The sequence below is a fragment of the Lepus europaeus genome, chromosome 2 (assembly GCF_033115175.1).
Source record: "Lepus europaeus isolate LE1 chromosome 2, mLepTim1.pri, whole genome shotgun sequence".
NCBI lineage: Eukaryota > Metazoa > Chordata > Mammalia > Lagomorpha > Leporidae > Lepus > Lepus europaeus.
Window position 1 is genome coordinate 133,823,709 of NC_084828.1, and position 7,171 is coordinate 133,830,879.

Here is a 7,171-nt window from a genome sequence, read left to right on the forward strand (position 1 = left end):
GAAACAACCATTTTCCCAGTGCCTCTGGGTTGTTTCTGAGGGGAATCTTCAGTGCAGAATGCTCCCTCCTTTCTTTTTTGCCTCCTCAGTCTCTTTCTAGACTAGTTTCTTCCACCAGCCTTTGAAAAAAAATATTTAAGGTTCTTCTCCATTAACTAACAATTCCTGGATATGCCAATATTTCCATAGCTGAATCTCTCTCTTGAGTGTGAGAGCCTCCCATCCAATTTCAAAGTGAATTTTGCTAGGGATGGCATTGTGGCGCAGGGGATAGGTCACCATTTGGATCACCCACCCATATCAGGGAGTCTATTAGACTTCTGGCTACTCTGCTTCACACCCAACTCTCTGTTAATCTACCAGGTGTGCTGCGCATGTGGAAGTTCCAGATGGAGTTATTAATTCCTAGCTCATGGCTTTGTCTTGGCCCAGCCCTGTCTGTTATGGCCGTTTTCAATAATGAACTAGCATATTGAAGACCTCTCTTTTTCTCTGTCTCTCTCTCTGTTATTCTGCCTTTCAAATAAATTAATTAATTAATCTTAAACAGCAACAAAATGACTTTTGGTGCTGTGATTACACTTGGAATTCATAATATGTTCTAGAAATGCTATAGATAGTCAGTGAATGAACACACTTTTTGATAGTGGTATAGGGATTTAATCACCTGAATTTTGGTTTGCAGATATTATCTTTTGACAGATATTATCTGGCCCTCAGTATATTTGATAAAAGTAATAATCCATCATGTAAGAAAGGGTTCCTATTGGGTTCCATTATTTCTATAAGTATTTTTAGTATAAAATTTTAACATAGGATCTTCAACAAGATCAATAGATAGGATTACCAGATAAAATACAGGTCATGGAGTGAAATTTGTATTTCAAATAAATGATGAATAATATTTTAAGAAATTATGTGTCGGCCGGCGCTGCGGCTCAATAGGCTAATCCTCCGCCTGTGGCACCAGCACACCGGTCAGGGCGCCGGATTCTGTCCTGGTTGCCCCTCTTCCAGGCCAGCTCTCTGCTATGGCCCAGGAAGGCAGTGGAGGATGGCCCAAGTGCTTGGGCCCTGCACCCGCATGGGAGACCAGGAGAAGCACCTGGCTCCTGGCTTCGGATCAGCGCGGTGCGCCAGCCACAGTGCGCAGGCCGCAATGGCCATTGAGAGGGTGAACCAACGGTAAAGGGAAGACCTTTCTCCCTGTCTCTCTCTCTCTCAGTGTCCACTCTGCCTGTCAAAAACAAACAAACAAAACCCAAGAAATTATGTCTCAAATAAGTTTTAAATTTCCTTGGTTATTTGAAATTAAAATTTGATTGGTATCCTATATATTTTATTGCTAAATCTGGCAGCCCAATCAATATCTATAAACATATCTCTTCTATGAAATGTAGCCTAAGAAGTAGTTAACAGACTCTCATATTATCAGAAAATAAAAGTAAGTAAAATTGTGCTAAAAACTTAACCAAGTGTCATAGAAATGAATGGGGGAAAAAAAGACTTTGGTTAGACTTGGTAGACTTTGGACAGTTCATGTATATGTCCCTCAATTATAACCTAATTTAAATTTAAAGTTTTAAAACTGTATGCAAATGAATATAAATATTGTTATGGGAATGTTCATCATTTTCAGTGGTGAGTTAAATGAGCTATGCCACTTGCTATACAGCAAAAATAATAATAATAATAATAGTAAGATTTGCAGTGTATGTGAGGTAGTAGGTGCAGGATTGACCTAAGGCAGTCTGTATCCATGAATTCAGTCCTCTCACAAGGAAGAATTTGCTTCCCAAGCATATAGAATGATTGGACAGAGAAGAAAATTCTTGGTAAATGGGGAGTCATGCTGAAAGACAAATAAAGTGGAAATTACAATCAGCAAAATTGAAATATTTCAATGCACAATCCCTAACCCTAGCATTTGAATTTTTGTAGTAAACATAAAAGTAGTAATGACTAATGTAGATCAGTAGTGTTATTCCATAATCAATTCATTTGTCTTATTACTAAAATGGATAATAGTAGCCAATTAATTCAAGTGCGCCTAAAAGTTTAATGATCATAACAAGCTAGAATTGGCAATTTCAGGGCAATCCCAATGAACACTACCTTTCATTGATGTCTGCTTTGAGTGGCATTAAAAAGAAGAAAAATCTAGTGTTAAGTGTGTCAATTGCAGTGTCCAATTTAAATGGGAAATATTCTAGGTTTGCAGCTTTCTGGTCACAGAATATTTCTACTCTCTGTGGTAACTTGACTACACAATCACAAATTTGTGAGGCTTATAGTACTGTAACAGGTAGAAAATCTAAGGGTTCATGTTACACAGGAGATCTTTTAAAAGCTCATGGAAACTACATGTTGTAAGAAAACAACATAGGTTTCAAAAAATTTGTTAACAAAATAAACTTATCTTTCAATTCCATTATTCTGTGAACTTCTTGAAATGACCTTATAATATTCAATTCCAGTGCTTATAACAAAAGAATAAATAATAATAAAATTAATAAAAAATAATAGGAAGAATAAATAATAGAGGTGAATGTAATGGCACAGTGGGCTAGGCCTCCTCTTGTTATGCTCACATCCCCTATCGGAATACTGGTTCCAACTCAGGCACCTTCACTTCCAGTCCAGCTTCCTGCTAACGCATCCTGGAGTGGCAGCAAATAACGATTTAAGGGCTTTGGTTCCTGCCACACTCAGGGGAGACCAGGACCGAGTTCCAGGTTCATAGCTTTGGCCTGGCCCAGCCTTGGCTGCTGTAGCCGTTTGGGGAGTGAATCAGTGGATGAAAGATCTCTCTCTCACTAGCTTTCCCTCTCTCACCTTCACTCTGTCTCTCTATCTTTCAACTATATGGAAACAAATAAATAAGCATTGTTTTTAAATGAAAGAAAGTAAAGAAAAAAACTCCAGACTTTCTTGATATATTTAATTTGAAAGCTATTGTGGATAATAATTTGTAGAGATGAAGATTCTCTTTTGACTTAATAAGAATTAGTTCTTACTAAGTTTAATTTGTTCATAATTTAGTGTTTTTTTGTTTTTTTTTTCTGGGTCTCCCATGCGGGTGCAGAGGCCCAAGGACTTGGGCCATCCTCCACTGCTTTCCCAGGGCATAGCAGAGAGCTGGATTGGAAGAGGAGCAGCCTGGTCTCAAACTGGCGCCCATATGGGATGCCAGTACTTCAGGCCAGGGCATTAACCTGCTGCACCACAGCGCCGGCCCCCATCATTTAGTTTGAATCCACTTTATTAATGACCAAGAACTGTGTTATGGACTCAAAGACAAATAAGACAGTGATGTTCTCAAGTAGCTCAGGTCTCTGGAGCGGCAGCCATTAGATCTGAGTTGATAAATGAGGTAGATGTTTTGTGAATACTTCTACTCACTAAATTCCTAACTGTAAATAAATTTAGATATTTATGAAATGTTCTTTGATTTCCTCTTTCAAGCAATTTCTTGATCCAGGACTGGTTTGCAGCAAGAAGAAAGGAAAGAGGCAGGTTGAATGTTTTTCCCTTCTTAGGAAAGATAAATGAAGAGCAATCCTTTTGTATTCAAATGAGATGTGCTTGACACTTCCAAAGTAGATTGAGGAATTCTGTAAATCATTAAAATGCTTCCTCACTTGAGGAGTTGTGGGGAACCTTGCACATTTAGTGCTTTCTCCAGGATTTGACTAGCCCTCAATTAATTCTTTTTTTAAAATAGTTGTTCTAAATTTACTTATTTAATTTTTTAATTGACTAACTTCTATTTATTTGAAAATCAAAGAGACCGAGAGAAAGAGAAAGACAGAAGCACATACACAAATAGAGATCTTCCATCGGCTGGTCCACTTCACAAATGTCCACAACGATCAGGCCTAGGCCAGCCAGGGGACAGGAATTCAATCCAGGTCCCCCACAAGAGTGGCAGGGATATAACCACTTGAGTCATCACCAGCTGTATCCCGGGGTGCACATTAGCAGGAAGCTGAAGTCAAGAGCAGAGCTGGAACTTAAACCCAGGCCCTCAGATATGAGATGTATACATCACAAGCAGTGGCTTAATTTCTGAGCCAAACACCCACCCTTGACATACTCTTGATTGGCATTGTTTTCAGACCAGAATTATAGATGGACTTATCACAGCCTTTTGCTACTTGTTGGCATTCAGAACACAAAAGACTTAAAATGATATTCAGACAAATATTCTGAAAAAGCATACCCTAGGGCATAAAGCCGCCGCCTGCAGTGTTCTGGCTGCTCCACTTCCAAGACAACACCCTGCTAATGTGCCTGGGAAAGCAGCAAGCAGCGGAAGATGATCCAAGTCCTTGGGCCCCTGCACCCACATGAGTGGCACAGAAGAAGCCCCTGGCTCCTGGCTTTGGATCAGCCCAGCTCTGGTTATTGTAGCCATTTATGGAGTGAACCAGCTAATGGCACATGGAAGATTCTCTCTCTCTCTCTCTCTCTCTCTCTCTCTCTCTCTCTCTCTCTCTCTTTTTCTCTGCCTCTCTGTAACTCTGCCTTCCAAATAAATAAATAATACTTAAAAAAACTGGGTGGGGGGTATACCCTGAGAAGGCAAGAAAATTGATTGGTTTTTATGAATTAACCAGAGGAATATCTTATTGCCAAGATATTCATTCAACATAGGGTCTCCAAGACTATTTTATCTTTTACTTGATTTCAGTAAACTACAGAGACCAAGTTGTAGAATTGGCTGTCTGCATTTATTTTACAAACATGTTAAATTCTTTAACAAAGAGCCTGGGGGCTGGTATTGTGTTGTAGTGGGTAAAGCTACCACATCCCATATGGACTGCTCCACTTCTGATCTAGCTCCCTGCTATTGGCCTGGCAAAAGTAGCAGAAGATAACCTAAGTGCACATGGGAATCCTGGAAGAAGATCCTGGCTCCTGGCTTTGGCCTGGCCCTACCCCAGTAATTGGGGCCATCTGGGAAGTGAAGCAGCAAATGGAAGATCTGTATCTCTCTCTCTGCCTCTCCTTTGCTCTCTGTAACTCTGACTTCCAAATAAATAAATCTTAAAAAAAAAAAAAAAAGAGCAAGATGTGCCTCTTATTCGATGTACCTCACTGCACTAAAAAATCTCTGTTAGAATCCAGTAAATAACAACACTTGGCACATCTGGAAACATTCAAAACATAGGAACAAAATTTATTCTTAAACACAAGTAAATTAATTTCAACTTTTCATAAATAAAAAATTGCATTTCATTTTCATCTTCATTCTTAGTTCTGTGGAAATTTCAAACATGAAACCCTGAAACTCTGTGGAAGAAGTAAGACTGTTGTTCAGATAACATTCTCAGGAAAATAAAAAGATCATCATTTGTGGTTAAAGAAGAGTTCTTGAAATACGGTTAAGCACTTCCGATTAAATATAGCCAAGATGACAATGTCTCCTGCTAGGTAAAGAAGTGACAGGTGTGGTGCATAGAACTGGAACTGAAGTTTGGCGGCTTTCTTCCTAATCAGGGGGAATGGATTCTTTTCCACAGTGGAAATATACTCAATGAATGGCAGCCAGAATCTTATGAACACTGCAGAGTGTGTAGGCATATACTTTTGACAATATGGTGCTTTACTGTGAGAACTAAAGGAATGGAGTAACGCTTGAATTTCTCCACATGTAAACATCACTTTCAGTTGAAAAACTTTCTCAAACTTGATTTCAGGATGTGAACAGTTATGGGAGCCATGCCCAAAAGTCTCCCTTTTTTGGCATTCTCATTATGAGAGGGATTGTATGGTAGGCACGTGGTTCCTATTCAATCTGACAAGTCATGTAGCGATTAAAAATTGGAATGCTTTGACAGCAGGCTGAGTATGCGGATCAGTTGCCAGTGTGACTCCCCGTGATGGGAGAGCCTGGCCAGTGACGAGGAGTTGGTCGGGGGGGGGGGGGGGGGGGTGTCTTCAGCCTCAGTGCACAAGGCAGACAGCACTGATGAATCTCACCAAGACAGCACCTGGGGATGGCAGATGCACTGACCTGGTCCACGTCTTGCCAGCCTTTCCCTGTGCTGTTTTCCTGTAGCAACAAAACGGAAACTAGGTTTCTGAAGCCAAACAAAGTAGATTTTTGGGATGGCTTGGAAGGCAAACAGAGGCCTGAAATATCACTTAACACACACATACACACACACATACACAGAGTCTTCTAAAAATTCATGAGAAATGAATACTGAAAAACTATGTATGAATTTCAGAATTTGTGGCTTCAAAAAAGACATCTTTTCCAGTTTTGCATGGACTTTTCGAAGTATACTGATGTATGTGTTCACTGTCTTATAAAAACATATTACTTTTAAAGGTATTATACCTTTAGAATCCTAATTCCTGTTCATTTTTATTCGGTCAATCATTAAGAGAATTATATTACCAGTTGTTTCTATTTTTAGTATAAATTTAAATTTATTTTTATTTCTATCTAATTACATCTTTGTTAGTGCAAGTTGGTACTTTTGCAGTGTTATATTGATTTGCATTAGCCTTAGAAAATATCTTCCTGCAAACCTTAGATTTAAAATGAACATTATTTATAAGGGGAATGTATGTCTGTGTTAATAAATTGAGACTCCTGAGCTGGTTCTGATAGCAGATAGAGATGTCTGGTCGCAGCAAGGGCGGGAAGGGCCTGGGCAAGGGCAGCGCCAAGCGCCACCGCAAGGTGCTGCACAACAACATCCAGGGCATCACCAAGCCCGCCATCCGCCGCCTGGCCCGGCGCGGTGGCGTCCAAGCGCATCTCGGGGCTCATCTACGAGGAGACCCGCGGCGTGCTCAAGGTCTTCCTGGAGAACGCCATCCGCGACGCCGTCACCTACATGGAGCACGCCAAGCTCAAGACGGTCACGGCCATGGACGTGGTCTACGCGCTCACGCTCGCTTTACGGCTTCGGCAGCTGAGTGGCCCCCATGCCCCCAGACCCCCACCCAAAGGCCCTTTTCAGGGCCAAAAATAAATAAATAAATAAAAATAAATTGAGTTCTAGTTGGCATTGAAAATGTTTTCAATGTGCTTAGTAGTGCTCAGAGTGTTTGAATTCATGAGCGATAAAGTAAAGATACCAAAGAGGAAAGTTTAGAGAAGGAAAGAAATTTTTTCAGTGTTTGGGTTTAGTATGAATTACTTTCAAGTTAC

At 40.2% G+C, this 7,171-nt stretch overlaps 1 pseudogene; it reads left to right on the forward strand.

Moving 5' to 3' along the window:
• The first annotated feature begins 210 nt into the window (after positions 1–210).
• LOC133749460 (histone H4-like) lies at positions 211–6,936 on the forward strand (annotated as a pseudogene).
• The last annotated feature ends 235 nt before the right edge of the window (positions 6,937–7,171 follow it).